Source organism: Oxyura jamaicensis, chromosome 3, assembly GCF_011077185.1.
Source record: "Oxyura jamaicensis isolate SHBP4307 breed ruddy duck chromosome 3, BPBGC_Ojam_1.0, whole genome shotgun sequence".
Taxonomy (NCBI): domain Eukaryota; kingdom Metazoa; phylum Chordata; class Aves; order Anseriformes; family Anatidae; genus Oxyura; species Oxyura jamaicensis.
In genome coordinates, this window is record NC_048895.1 from 60,140,994 (window position 1) to 60,155,842 (window position 14,849).

The following is a 14,849-nucleotide window of genomic DNA, read 5'->3' on the forward strand; positions in this document are numbered from 1 at the left end:
TGGAAATAACTGACGAGCTCTGACTTGGGTGCTGTGCTGCAGGTTGGCATGCTGTACGTTTACAAGCATCTATAATATGACACACTGGCATAGGATTATAGTAATATGTTTTTTCTCTCCACAGCTTCTGAAGGTACCTCAGGATGGCAACCAAAGCAGAGGACATGACAGAGAAAGGGAGGATTTGGGAAGGCTCGATAGGTAGAAGGGTTGGGGTTTCTCTGCTAACAAAGCTGGAAAAAGCAGACTCTCAGTGCTGGTTTTAAAAATCTGGCCCACAAGAACAAATGCTGTGAAAATAAATTCCTACAGAAATTTTACACATGCAAATAACCCCACTGAACTTATTTATGGTATTTTCACATTTAAATGTGTTTAAGATTGGTACCATGGTAACCAGTAAGGAAGTTAATCATTATGAATTAACGTGCCTTATGAAAAGAAAAGTAAAATAAGTACCAATAATCAAACATTCATGCTGAGAACATTTAAACAGCACTTTTATGTTCTTTATTTTGAAGAAGAAAAAAAAATCAAAGGTAAATAAAAATATTGATAGACACCATTAGCAGCTCAGCTTTCCTGTCGAAAGCAGAACTGAGAAGCTTTAATTTTCTGCGGTAGAGAGTTTTTATTTGTTGGTGGTTTTTTTTTATTTTATTTTACTAATGTCCCCCAGCTGCCGCAATTCATGACATGTTTAGCAGAAACTGAAGTGTAACTGAAGGCCCAGCCAAATTTCTGTCTGCTGGTCTCACTGTCAGGATGTCATGTTTCACTTAATTTTTATCTGACGCAACTGGTAGAAGAGACAAAGGAAATCTGTAGTACAGAAATTCTCCATCGGGAAGTATTGCACCGTTTTTTGTTTTTTGTTTTTTGTTTTTGTTTTTTTTTTTCTTTTTTTTTTTTTGAGAAGAGACTAACACAAACTGTAGATAAACACAAGAGAAATATTGTCATATTAATTTATCCTAACAGGGTCCAATGAATTTTCCTCCTTGATGGATTTTTTGCATGCAGCAAACCAAGGGTTTGTCTACAAAAAAAAAAAAAAAAAAAAAAAAAAAAAAAAAAAAAGAGGACTTCTGACTTTATCTTAACCTGATATGTCTAAAGGTGCAGATTGGAACAAATACTACCACACATCAGCTAAAAAGGGCAGGTGATTTTCTGTGTACCCTTACTGTGCAGCAGAGGTGAAATAACTCCACCTGCCATGGAAAAAGCCTGGGACAGCAATGGTAACCAGCAACTCCCTCCCTTTGTCTCGCTTCGTTGTTTCATTGTTTTGTGTTTTTTAATCCAGCTCACAAAAATACACTAAACCCCAGTACCACTCTACAAAAGTTAGCAGACCAAGGTAAGACTGAGCCATTGAGGTCTATCATAAACTCTGCTGATAATCTCTGAATAATATACACTGAACTTGGTTTCACCAGCAGAGAAACTGTATGGGAGCTTCCCACATCATTAACATTTGTCTCCTACAGAAAAATACTAGAAATGAGGATGGAATACAAAGCTGATCTATTTCACTTTTCTTTGACTTTTACAAAAACTAAGTTCTGGGCTTAGATGCTGTTCCCTTGACTGAAGCAAAACATTTGATCAACCTTTGCTAAGAAAGTTGGGGTATGGATCAAAACTTTCTGGCTCAGGCTCTTTTCCAAAAAAAAATGAGTGCTAAGTAACTTTGCACAAACCTCCTTCTTCTCTTATCCGTTATAGCAAAATACACTTTAACAGTCAAAATAATGTGTTATAATCACACCTTGATTAAAAATTTATTATAAATGATGAATGTGTGAACATTATCAACATTGTTTTAGTTTACAAGGGACATGTGCATCCTCATACTTTTGAATGAGTCCATTGCTCTCTAGAAAAAAAAGTCCTCACAAAGTCATGTCCTTAAATGTCCCCTGCTTTACACTGGAATGGTATGTAATGACTCTTTGTAGGGGTGTTTCAGTGTAAAGCAGACAAGATGCAGTAACAAATACCAAGAAGTAATTTACCTTAGACGTAACAGGGATCCTAGTAAGTAAGCATTTCTGTCCTCAAAGCCCAACTTGGCCTAGCCAGACTTGAGCAAAGTGTTTTAACCGTATATAACTGACCGGGGAAAGGCTTTAAATGGTGGGCATACATGGGGGCCATGAGGGCTATGTTTAGCCCCAGAGGTTGCAGCAACACCACCTTCAGTGTAGGAAAGTACTTCGCCCTGGGGCTTTGTTAGTGTTTTCAGAATACAGTGCCCTGAACTTGTGAGGTCCCTAAAAGGCTGTTTTGTCCCAGCCCCTGTTGCACCTGTGTCAGGTAGGGTGCCTTGAAATACCAAAGGGCTAGAGAGGTGCCATTCAATCTAGTCTCCACTTCACAGTGTCTTAAATCCTGGTTAATATTTAGCTTCCAAGGTCACTAAGAATAGCTGACTCCAGTCATGACTCTAAAACATATGGGATTATGACTTGCTAAGGTATATGATGTGTGAGGTTTTAGTGCAGTGTTTTAAGAGGCTTTTAACAGAAGGAAGTAGAAGCCAGGAACGTGCCATAAGGAACACACACACACAAAAATATATATATATATATGTGAATCAGTCTCAGACAGGAGGAGAGAAAGAAATGTCCCAATCTCCTACAAACAGGATGCTTAACAAGCCAGGCTGGACCTCTTTATACAGAGAGGCAGTATGAAAGCAAGAGTTTTAGGTTGTTCCACCATTAATAATGTGGGAAACACATGCCAAGCCAAATGCAGAAATTGCCAGGTTGTGGGCAAGGCATCTCTCCTGTCCAGGAGCAGCCAAAGTCCCTCTGGACAGATAGCACCCTAGGGCAGAGAGCACAGGAGATGCAGGGCTTGTCACAACCCCCCATTATCCCATTATCATTCATATCTGGGGTGATGTGCTTACATGAGTTTCTGACAGAAGGGGCAGTGCATACAGCAAAATCAAAATCCAAATGAAGTCATCTCTGGGATCCATCATTCTCCCACAGTTACAAGTCAGTAAGAGATAGGACAACACATGAAACTGAAGGTTTGATCCCGTGTAGTGTTAAACTCATTAGGGCGTTTTCAGTCAGATCCCTCCCGCAGCCCCTGGGTACAGTATCTGTTTCTCCTCTAAGCTGTTGTGCTGGTCTTGATCCTTAGGGGACTACCAGGCTCCATCCCAGAGCCAGGTCTATAAAGATGCACCGATTTTAGCATAACTAAAAATCAGTCACTTACTTTGGAAAGAAAAGTTTTTGTAATAAAATATATAACACTAGCATTAAATATGAAATGCTGGTAATACAGTGATGTTTACCTTAGATAACCAGCCAAACGTCTGACAGAAAACTGTGCTGCTGCATAGCAGAGTTCTAGTATTCAACAGAGCTGAGTGAATAAGTGAATTTTTTGTTTGTCTGAAGTCTTAAATAAAACAGTGCCAAATGGGAGAAGAGTGAAAAAGGGCAATATTATTCTCCAAATTAAATCAGTTTTGGGGAGGTCCTTGCTAGACTGAAAAACTCCACTCCAGTTTAAATCTTTTGAACAAAAGCAAGGCAGCTGAAATAAAGGGTAAGTTTTTGGCATAAAACATAAGCCTGATGTTTTTTATTCAGCAGCACAGAGTTGAAGACAGCACTTTCCAAATTAGAGAATGTTAGGCAAATCTGTAGGTGAGGTTAAAAGTCCCTGCAAACAGGGTCTCAATGGAAAAAAGTGAGAGCCCTTGTGTCCCCTGCACTCACTATGGGCATCTCAGGATCAATTCCTGCCCCTCCCTGAGGGAATGGGAACCAAAATCTCCCACCTGTTCTCCAAGGTGTATAGCACGGTGTGGTGGAGCTTTCCGCAGCTAAGTGAAACTGCCCTAACAATGACCAGCTCTTCATCCATGAGCACCATGGAGCTGGATACAAAATGACTTGTCTAAATAAAACTGCTTAGCAAACTGATGAAGTTAATAGTGACAGAGGCACTGAAACACCATTTTATGGTAAACAGTTAATTGCTACTAAAAGCAGAACCTGCCCAAGAAGGGAGCAGCTCCAAAGGTGTTGCAAGTTGGTCTCTTCAGACAGGTACTATAATTATTTGTGCAGACATAATTATATCCCCTCCATCCAAAGTGTATTTGTTACACATCTGTTATGACTGACACTAACTCCAGTTAGCTAACTCCTCAGCTTATCTCAGAAGGGGCAAGGAATTATTTCTGAGACATCTGCTAGGGCACACATGGTGCAACTTGCTTTGCAGCACAAGCCTGGTTGCAGGTTGATATACCTGTGTTCTCCTCCAAGCTTTGTACAATCAGTCCAAATAGCACCATGATCACCAAACTCCTTTGTCTTTCCCAGTTTCCTTTGCTCCTCACTTAGTATTATTATGACATGAAAAAACTGTTTAAAAAGCCAGTGTCAAAGGGGAAAATTTATTTTAGTTGTTCTTTCCAGTCATAAGCTATCATGTCTGTGTACATAATAACCATAAGCAGTTACGGCAGTAAAAACATTTAAATTTCTCTTTTGATTTGTTTTCATGGGAGAGTTATTAAGACCATGAGCCAGTAGGATTGTTGGTTTTGTTATATAGATATCAGACCACTAGGCAGATACCTCACTTTATAGTGGCAGCAAATGAAATGGTGGCTCCATTCGGATTGTATAAATACAATCATACAACATTTTTCTTTTAGGTATATACACATATACACATGCCCACAAGCACACATGAAGATGCATGTGTACATATGTATGTGACAGCAGATACATATATACAGAGACAACACTTGAATTCTTACCAATCCCTAACAAATACACAAGCACAAATACAATTATATCTAAATTGGATGTCTTCAAAGACAAACTGCTTTCTAACGCTGATCTCTGTTCTTGCCAATTAAAATGGGAAATCTGTTTTTGAAAAGTATCAATTTACACCCCAAGTTGCTAGGCTACAGAATAGAAAGGTACTGTTATGCACATCATTTTTTTCAGAGGCAACATGCCTGCATTCAAGGACACCAACACATATTGCACGTATTGGTTTGTTTTTGCCTTTGAAAGCACATCTTTTACTGAAGTCCTTGAAATTCTGGCCCAGCAGTGTAGTTTTGGATTTACAGAATAGAAACAAATCACATTTTATTCATAATCTATAATTTTTACCAGCTACAACCTCAACGTATCCTTGCAAAATATAAAGGTAGAAAAATGCAAGTGTCTTTTGCCATGGTTTTCCTATACAGGCTGACAAAATGTTCTACCAAAATGGCTGCACTCATTTCATCTCCTCAAAGCACTTCTGTAGCGGTTCACTCCTATGGAATGGTTTTAGTAGGACAGAAGGAGAGCACCTCAGAGATCCCCAGGGGACAGCAACCCTCCTCATAGTTCTTTTGAGGGGACTAGATATGAAGAGCTAATCTAAACTATCAGAATCTTCACTAGTCAGCTCCGCAGGAGAAAAACCTGTGATACACATGATTTTAGCAGGTAGACATCCCTCAGCTGCAGTCATTACAAAATGGTTATGTGACTGGCCCCATAGCTTTTAGTGTGCAAGTTATTCAGAGACACAGAGATCTAACAGGCTTTTCCAGGTTTCTCCCATAACCTACTAGAGATCACAGAATCACAGAATAGTCTAGATTGGAAGAGACCTCCAAGATCACCTAGTCCAGCCTCTGACCTAACTCTAACAAAACCTCTAATAAACCATATCCCTAAGCTCTACATCTTTTAAAGACCTCCAGTGATGGTGACTCAACCACTTCCCTGGGCAGCCTATTCCAGTGACTAACAACCCTTTCAGTAAAGAAGTTTTTCCTCATATCCAACCTAAACCTTCCCTGGTGCAATTTTAGCCCATTCCCCCTCGTCCTGTCACCAGGCATTTGGGAGAATAGACCAACACCCACCTCGCTACAGCCTCCTTCCAGGTACCTGTAGGGTGCAATAAGGTTGCCCCTGAGCCTCCTCTTCTCCAGGCTAAACAGTCCCAGCTCCCTCATCCTCTCCTCATAAGACTTGTTCTCCAGACCCTTCACCAGCTTCGTTGCCCTTCTCTGGACTCGCTCAAGCACCTCCATGTCCTTCTTGTAACAAGGGGCCCAAAACTGAACACAGTACTCGAGGTGCGGCCTCACCAGAGCCGAGTACAGGGGGACAATCACTTCCCTGGACCTGCTGGCCATGCTGTTTCTTATGCAAGCCAGGATGCTGCTGGCCTTCTTGGCCGCCTGAGCACACTGCTGGCTCATATTCAGCAAAATGTGTCTACATAGACAAAGACTAGCATATCTTGATTTAATACAATAGCACTGCCTCCATCTAGGAACTGTAGAAATATGGCAGTGTGTGATTTCCCTTATCTTTGTAGCTATCAATAAGTCAGGCACATAATTTCTAGACTAAAGCCAATTTATATACCAGCTGGGAGGGAAAGTCAGTTTGGCCCTCCACAATACATTGAAAGACTGTGTGTACCAGACCCCTGGTACCACTGTACCATCTAACAGAGCTGCTTGTTGTCCATGTACCACTGATGGCTGCAGAATATCAGCAAGGTTCATGGCCACAGTGCCGTGTCTCAAGGTGCTGCATTAACCTGTGTTTCCAGCTGCTAAACAGCAGTAGAAATCTGCAAAATTTGTAAGATCATGTTACATTTTCACTTGCTTTACTTGGTATAGAAGCAGTAGGTGATGAAAAGGACAGGATGAAAAGTGATGTGTGTGGCTGTGAAAGAGAGAGGAAAATACAGCTGGGCATCTCTAACAAGATGCAGCCCAGTTTATGCATCTGGAAAAAGGAAAAAAAAAATAAGGTTGGGCCCAGCGCCCTGGTGCAGTACAGGCCCAGATTCTTTGCAAACAGGAACTAATTGCTAAAAGCTCTCCAGAGGATTTTTTTTTTTCATTCCTTTCAGTTAACATTGGCAAAGAGTTAGAAATTTCATCAAGAGGAATGATATTTTATAAGTCCTTCTTTCTTAAATCTTTTTTTCCCTTTTTGCTGATGTGAGGATTGGCACCGATTTAAGTAACTTCTTTCATCTTATAACATGGACAGTCTTAAATTGGTTTAACAATTTAATCCATTTAGCTGAAGTCCAATGCAGTCAAATCCATTCAAGAATTGCATGGAACAGACCCTCAGTGTTTTACCCAAACCACTGCTCTGTTAGCAAGAAGAGTAGGAACAGCAACTTCAGTTGAGCTCATGTTGTTCCTTCTAGTAATCTACCCTGACACCCTTATGCTGACTCCTGGAAAATGTAGGCATCCTTTTAAGTTGGCTTCCACTGAGAGAGAGAGAAATCTGTCTGTGAGGCTGAGAATGGCTATAGAAGTATGCCCGTTTTATTTACACCTACATGAAAGCTGTTAAACAAGAGGCAATCACAAATGGCATCTACAAAATCTACGTTCCTCATACTCTGAACTGGCACAGTAATACATACATCCCCCAAAATAATCCTTCTTCAGAGCCATCTTTAAATATCATCAATACTGCACATTTATCCTTTTTCCAATGAATTTTTCAAAGTGGTAGCAAAGATTTGATGGCTTTCAATATAAAATGGGACATTTTTTTTCCTTGATCTGGATCAAATTTTATAGTAAATACTTGGTATACAGAGGTTGCTTTAAATGTGAATTATTATTATTATTATTATTACAGTGGCATCTAAAGCTTGATCATTGCCAGGACTCCAAAAGCCATAGTAATGGGGAAGTAGACTCCTTGATAACTATGCCTATTTTTCTCATATTAAATCAGCAAAGGCAAAAATTGACACGAAGCTGAGAAAGTCTTATCAGATGTCACAAAACTAGCCTTTTACAAATAGATATTCTCAGCAATGTTGCACATAGCTGATACAATGCAGACAACAATTAAAAGGAATGTCTTTCCACTACATTTGGTGGTTTCCCCTTATTTATCATGCATCAATATGTATGTAGGTCTCTTCCTACTCAGATATGTCAACCTACTATTTTGCCACGGACTAAGCATTTGCTCCTAATTGAAGAGCAAGAATGTAATGTCCAGCACACTGAAGCTATGTGTTGCCTCCTGCCAAATCATAAACTTAAGTGTTGGAAGGGTTAATGCTTCTTGTACACCTGTGTTAAGGAAGCTAATGGCCAAAAAGCAAATTTACAGTTCTGCTAAAAGTTTTTTCCCAGTTGTCCAGACACTCTGGGAGCTTTGCTCCGTACTGTGGCATACAGAAAAGTCCATTGTCACCAGCACGGTGTGGGACTAGGCTGCCTGGTTGGCTCTTCCCATCTGCTGGTCTCAGTTTGCAGCCTACAAATTGCAGGCTGCTCTCGTGCTGCAAAACACACACACTCTGGTCCCCCACATTCTGTTGCTCGTTGTGTTATTTTTATATTCATGAAAACATTAAAGTCAGGGTAAAAGGGACAAATAGTCCAGATTTGAAGATTTTCCAGCTAGACCAAAAAATGCTGCATGGCATGTGTGTTTAGCATTAGGAGGAAAATAAATGTGCTGTTTTCAAATTTTTGCTTCAGGGTCAGCCAACATCAGTCTACCATGTAACAGCTTTGAGGGGGGAAAAAAAGCTCCACTTAAGGATATATCTGCCAGAGTAAACAGTGCCTCGAACCAGGGAAATCTAAAGCACATGCCTTATTGTCAGGTTTGGTTTAACTTGTTTTACAAATCAAAACAGCAGCTCAGTTTTTAAAACCTATTTTTAAGTCCACTAGTGTTTTATCAAGAAGGTTAAAGACCTACATTAGTGTTTCAGTCCCTGCATTCTAAATCAAAGATGATGGACCGATTTCTCTTCAGTGAATTAATGTCTTATCCTGTTCTTTCATGCACCTCCTCCTATCTCCTCATCATGTCTCATAAATCAGAATGTAGGATTCTCCATTTTAAATGTCCTGGTATACCCTGTGCTCCATGGGCAGTCTTTGAAATGAAATATGTTAGTGCTTACTGTGGGGCAAGAACAACTGGCCCCCAATATACATTGGAAGCACGCAAAGTTTTGGTGTCTGTGTGATCAGGAGGAGTCTTCAGAATTTACTTCTCCTTAGGAAACAAAGTGCATCCCACAAAGAAATCTGCACTTAGGATGTGTGCAGACAATTCTTCTTTTTGCATGCATATCTGAGGGAAGAATTTGGCTCTTCACTATTTAAATAAAACACTGAAGAGTATTTAAGGACCCAAATCAAGCCTGGAATGTTTAGGAGACATTTCCAAGAAACTCAAAGAAAGGAAAAAGTCTTTGCCAAACACAGACAAATCTCATCAAACCCTATAGCTTCCTTTCAACTTTTATTGTTTCTGCTCCCCCACAAACCAGCCCTCAGCAGGTAATTCTGCTTGCTTGACTGAGGCTGAAGTTTCATGATTACTTTATTCCAGAAGTCTGAGCTGTGTTGAAAAGGGTGGGGGTGAGGCAAATCAGGGGGTGGGGAGGAGGTCTCTTCCCCCCTCCTCATCTACAGAACGCTACTTGTGTGTGCCCTTGCGGCTGTGTGTAATTTGTTAAGTTCTGCAGGGAGCTGGAGCAGGGAACTGATCCAGCTGAAAAACATCTTTCCTGTGCCCATCTCTTTATTGCTCTTTGCTCTTCCAGCACGGCATGGTTGCGTGAGCAGTAATGACAGTACAAGAAAAGCACGGGAATATGGGACAGGATGAGGAACAGAAAGGAGGGGCTGTGGTTTTCATCACAGCCCCCACACGACAGTGCCTGGCACAGACATACAACATCAGCCTTAATTCAAGGGTGATGTACTGCTATCAGTCTCACTGAATACCTTGATCAAGATGAGAGATAATTAAACATTTTACATGTCTTCACTAAACATAATGAAAATGGAGGTGGACTTGATGAACCTTGTAGGTCCCTTCCTCCTCAGGATATTCTATGATTCTATCATTAAAATAAATAAATTAATAAAACATAAAAAGAATTTTCTTTTACAACATTCCATTTTCATTTTTAAATATCCACAAAAAACTTCATCCATTTCTCTAAGACTGTATACAGTATGCATACCTGTCTAACTATCTGCCATATAACCGTATATATTGACGCATTATAAATAAGGGGAAACCACCAAATGCAGTGGAAAGACATTCCTTTTAACTGTTATCTGTGTTGTATCAGCTATGTGCAACATTGCTGAGAATATCCATTTGTAAAAGGAAAGTTTGGTGATATCAGGTAAGATTTTCTCAGCTTTGTGTCAATTTCTGCTTTTGTTGATTTCATATGAGAAAAATAGGCACAGTTATTAAGGAGTCTACTTCCCCATTACTATGGCTTTTGGAGTCCTGGCAATGATCAAGCTTTAGATGCCACTGTAATAATAATAATAATAATTCACATTTAAAGCAACCTCTGTATACCAAGTATTTACTATAAAATTTGATACAGATAAAGCAAAAATAGATGTCCCATTTTATACAGAAAGCCATCAAAACTGAAGTCACCTCTATAGCATATCCAAAGAATTACTTAATCGACATGTTAAAAAGGTAAAGAGGTCAAATGAGGTTTAATAGCCAAATTTTGAAGTTAATTCAAATCTATGAGTCATTACTTACTCCAGTAGGACCAGTTAGGACTGTGTAACTGCTCACCAATATTAACGTGTGTCCAAATATACGATATCTTTCAATAAGGCTGCAGGAGATGCAGTCATTCAGGTGTGAAGCTGGAGTGAGATCAGAATTTGGCTTCAGCCAGTATCTTAGTAAGAGCTGTAGCACAGGTATTGACTGTAGCATGCAGTTGTATTCACTGAACAAAGGAAAGAAAGCACATGTGATTTGCATCCAGTATTATACAGATTGCTTTGAGGTGGGCTGAAATTTAACTTCTTAGAAAGACTTTTGTCTGAACTGCTTCTTCCCTCTTGGGCAGCAAGAAGGACTGATTCAGCTTCCAGGCATTCCTGTGAAAATTGTTTAAATGACACTGGCCGAAGACTCCCATGCTAAATTGAGAAGTTAAATAATGGTCCCAGGGCACTCAGGAATAAGCAACACTTTGCCAGGCAGACACAGGGATTTTAAACAGACAGGTTTACACAGATGTGACCCTCAGCACTCTCAGGGGGTCCTCAGCCTCAAAATGGGAGGTAATCCCACAACAGTTCTTCTTCCCCACCCCCTCCACCCCAAATTACAATTTCTTCTATCCTCTACAGTTTGGATCTTGTACCTCAGTCCTGCAATCTGTGTCCTGTCTAGAGTCACCCTTCACCCTGGACATGGGTGACACAGATGGCGGATACAGATGGCATTTCTGCACCATTATTTAGCAGCTGTAAGAGGCAAAATTACATCAGACAATCACCTGCATACAAATGGTTGCAGTCTACCTAAGCAGTTCCTTTTATTTCCTAAAGATATTGGCAAAGAGATGCTTCCCCCAGGGAGCCTCCATCCATCTGGACTCCTGGGCTGCATGTACAGATGGTGTCAACAGCAAGCACCTTGGTGTTCATGGTTTTGGGCCATGAGGACCATGAAGAAATAGAAACTACACTCAGGGGAGGCTCACCTGAGTCTGTCCAAGAACAACATAAATCAAGCATGGGTCAGATCAGTCACATTTGTTCTTATCATGCTCTTGTTGTATGTAAATAGTAAATCCAAATCTACTCATTGGTGGAAGGCTTCTTCTGTCATGTTTGTGGAGCAGGTGATGGAGGACTTGGACAAATCTCTTGAAACAGAGCCTTGTGGAATAGGATAGCTGAGACACCATCCTGTTTGGAACACTTTGCAGAAATCCTTTGTTGCCAAGAGCCAACATCTTTAATTTTGCTTCAGAGTCAAATTTAGTATACAGACATTCAGCTCAGTGGAAGCCTTTTTACAGCAGCTGGCCATTTTAATTATAGAATTATACAAACAATAAATTTCTAATATTAGATACATTTAAGTTCTTATTACTTAAGTCCTTATTACTGAAAATAATGTCTTAGGGCCATATCCAAAGCCCACTGAATCAGTGGAAAGCGTCCCACTGACCTCATTGTGATTGGACCAGGGCCTTAGTTTCTTAAAATAAAATTTTACAAGGTGCAGGCTAATCCTATTCCATATATTTTTAGTAAAATGGCTCAATTTTTTTTCCCCCATTAAGATCCATAAGACACAGTCACAATAACTTCTTGGCACCAAGTACTTTTTAAGGAATTTAAATGTAAATAGGTCTTTTTGAGACTCTTTTACACCTGGGCTTCAAAATGGCTGGCTCTGAGCGCAGGTCCCAGGGGCAGCAGCAAGGGCCCATCATGATGGGCAGCATTTAGTTCACTTTGAAGTGCTCTGAGAGCATGGAGTGGTCAGCCGCTTTTCCTGGAAAACAAGAAACGAGCCAAGCCTAAAGCTGCAGGTAGCACCAGCCATTCCAGAGCACTTACGGAATTCCACCAATAATTCATTTATTTAATTTTTCATGTATACGCAGGCTCTAGACATCTGTAAGGAGCTAGAGCTACCAAAACACTGTGTGACAAGCTGTGCCTGTGGTATGTCCAGCCACACTGAGGCCAGGAAGTAGTACGGAACTGCCAAGAACATCTGATTTTGTGATTTTCCAGTCTATCTTGAAGCCCATAAAGTTTCAGATAAGCCTCAGATAAGCAAATGAAAGGGGGGGTTATCCAAATGAAAATAGCAGCGTGCCCCCCTTATTTTACCCCCATCTGGTACAAACTGAAAAGGAAATGTTTTGAAAGGCATAAGAGTAAGCTCAGTTTCATGTAAGCAGAGGTTACCTCTCATGCACCAGGAGGAAATCCTCCCATTGGGCACTGCAGGAACCGCCAGGCCTGGGCTCCAAGACCTTCCCTGTGCTAATATCTACAGCGTAAGAAAAGGCAACATTTTTAGATGATGTAAGAACTATGGAGGAAAGAGGAGGTACAAGCAGACAGCATGAGGGAAAAAAAAATAATAAGGGCATGAAAGTGAAAAAACGTAGGTGACATAAACAGGAAGTCAGTGTTCCCAACACACACACTTTTTGGTAGTCATTGCCACAATATTTTTAGAGTTTCCTTCACTTTTTTTCACTATGAGCTCCATGTTATATCTTGTGAATTTTAAGGACCTTGTTTCTAGACTTGTGAAAAGCCTCCTGGCCAGTTTGCTGAGCCGTTCACATGCCAAAGCAATGTAAAAGCCATGGCACAAATGCTACCATGCTCCGAACCAGCACTGCACCAATCAGTGCCATCTGCAGAGGGCCTGCAATGATGCCCTCCAAAATTTGTGGTTTTTAATGGGATCTGGATGTGTTCAGCTCTAAAGCATGCAGCCTGGCCTGCAATTAAAGTGCACTCACAACCTGACACATTCAAGGAGCATTTCAGCACATCGGCATGCAGATATGAATACCACAGGTCAGACGACAGAGAAGGGGCTAGGAAAACATAAGGAAGACAAAATGAATCCATGACAGCACCGTTCAGTTTCACCATCAGGAATAATGTATTTATTTTATGCCTGAGCCAAGGTTTAAATTGCCAACAGCTTTGTCATCATACCCTTTCACCCCTGGCTCACTTTTGCATACAGCATATCACAAGACACAACAATTCATTTTCTCCTGTCTCACTTCCTGTCAAATCCTCTTGCGTGTTGCATAGGGATTTCTTGCCCCATAACTGAGGATTAAATCACCAAATGATCCAACGATGCAGCCTAATGCACATTTTGCTTGATGCTTCTAGATTGCCTTAGTCCAGTCTTGCCTGCCTCCCTCTGAACAAATATTCATGTTTTAAAATTAATTTTGAGTTTTAAAATATTTTTCTCTAGTCTAAAGATCTCAGTGTTCCTGATAGGTAGCTGGTGATTAAAATGCTGTAGGGATGTTGCTGTAGCAGGGGCACAAACTTTCTGTGCACAGCCACCAGGCCCCTGTCCCAGACCGGGCATGGACCATGGCATAGACCATAAAAGTGTGTTTATTGCATGAAAGGGGTTATGGAAGTTCATCATGGAAGCACTCCCACTTAATGTGAACTGCCAATTACAGGAAAGGCTAACATGGCCCTTGAGTTACATTAAATGAGACACTGAATGGGAAGTATTTACATATATTCCATACAGTGTGGGCCTCACCGTGTCAGCATTGTCCTGGCCACCCTTGAACTTCCTCCAGGCAGCCAGGTGGAGGTCATTTTGCTGACATATGTCATCTTCCTTACTGGGGACAGCTGAAGAAGACTTGGTGTCACTGCAAGCAATGAGTCCTGGGTAGCTGTCTGCCTGATGGACCACAGTACTTGTGCCAAGCTCAAAAAAACAGCAAGTTTGTCCAAGAGAACCCTCCAAGCATGGGATGCTCATGAGCTTTCTCCTCTGCAACATCCACACAGCTGGGCAGCAGTGGGCAGAACTGGTCATCACTGCTTGGCTCCCCAGGGCCACCTCAACAATGACCTAGTTAGGCCTTGGGCCTCCTCCTTAGCTCTGCCTCTCCAAGGTGACCTAGGAGAGGAACCATGGGAATAGCACAAGGGCTCAGAAACACACTTCCAAATATGAGACATAAAGAACACATTTTGTTGCTATCAAGAAGAATCTTGATGGTTACTCTTGTAAGATAACACCAATCTGCCCTTAAGTATTTACATAAGGATTCATGAGGCTGAGGACAGAGCAGATCTTAAGGTCACCTTGTCTAATCTTCTAAATATATGTATTTTCAGATTTTATCCAGGTACCCTTCAAATTAATCCTGACTTTGTATAGATGAAATGTTATTATTTCCAAGCCTATCTAGACAATCAGTTTGTATTGAACAACTTGGCCAACACATTT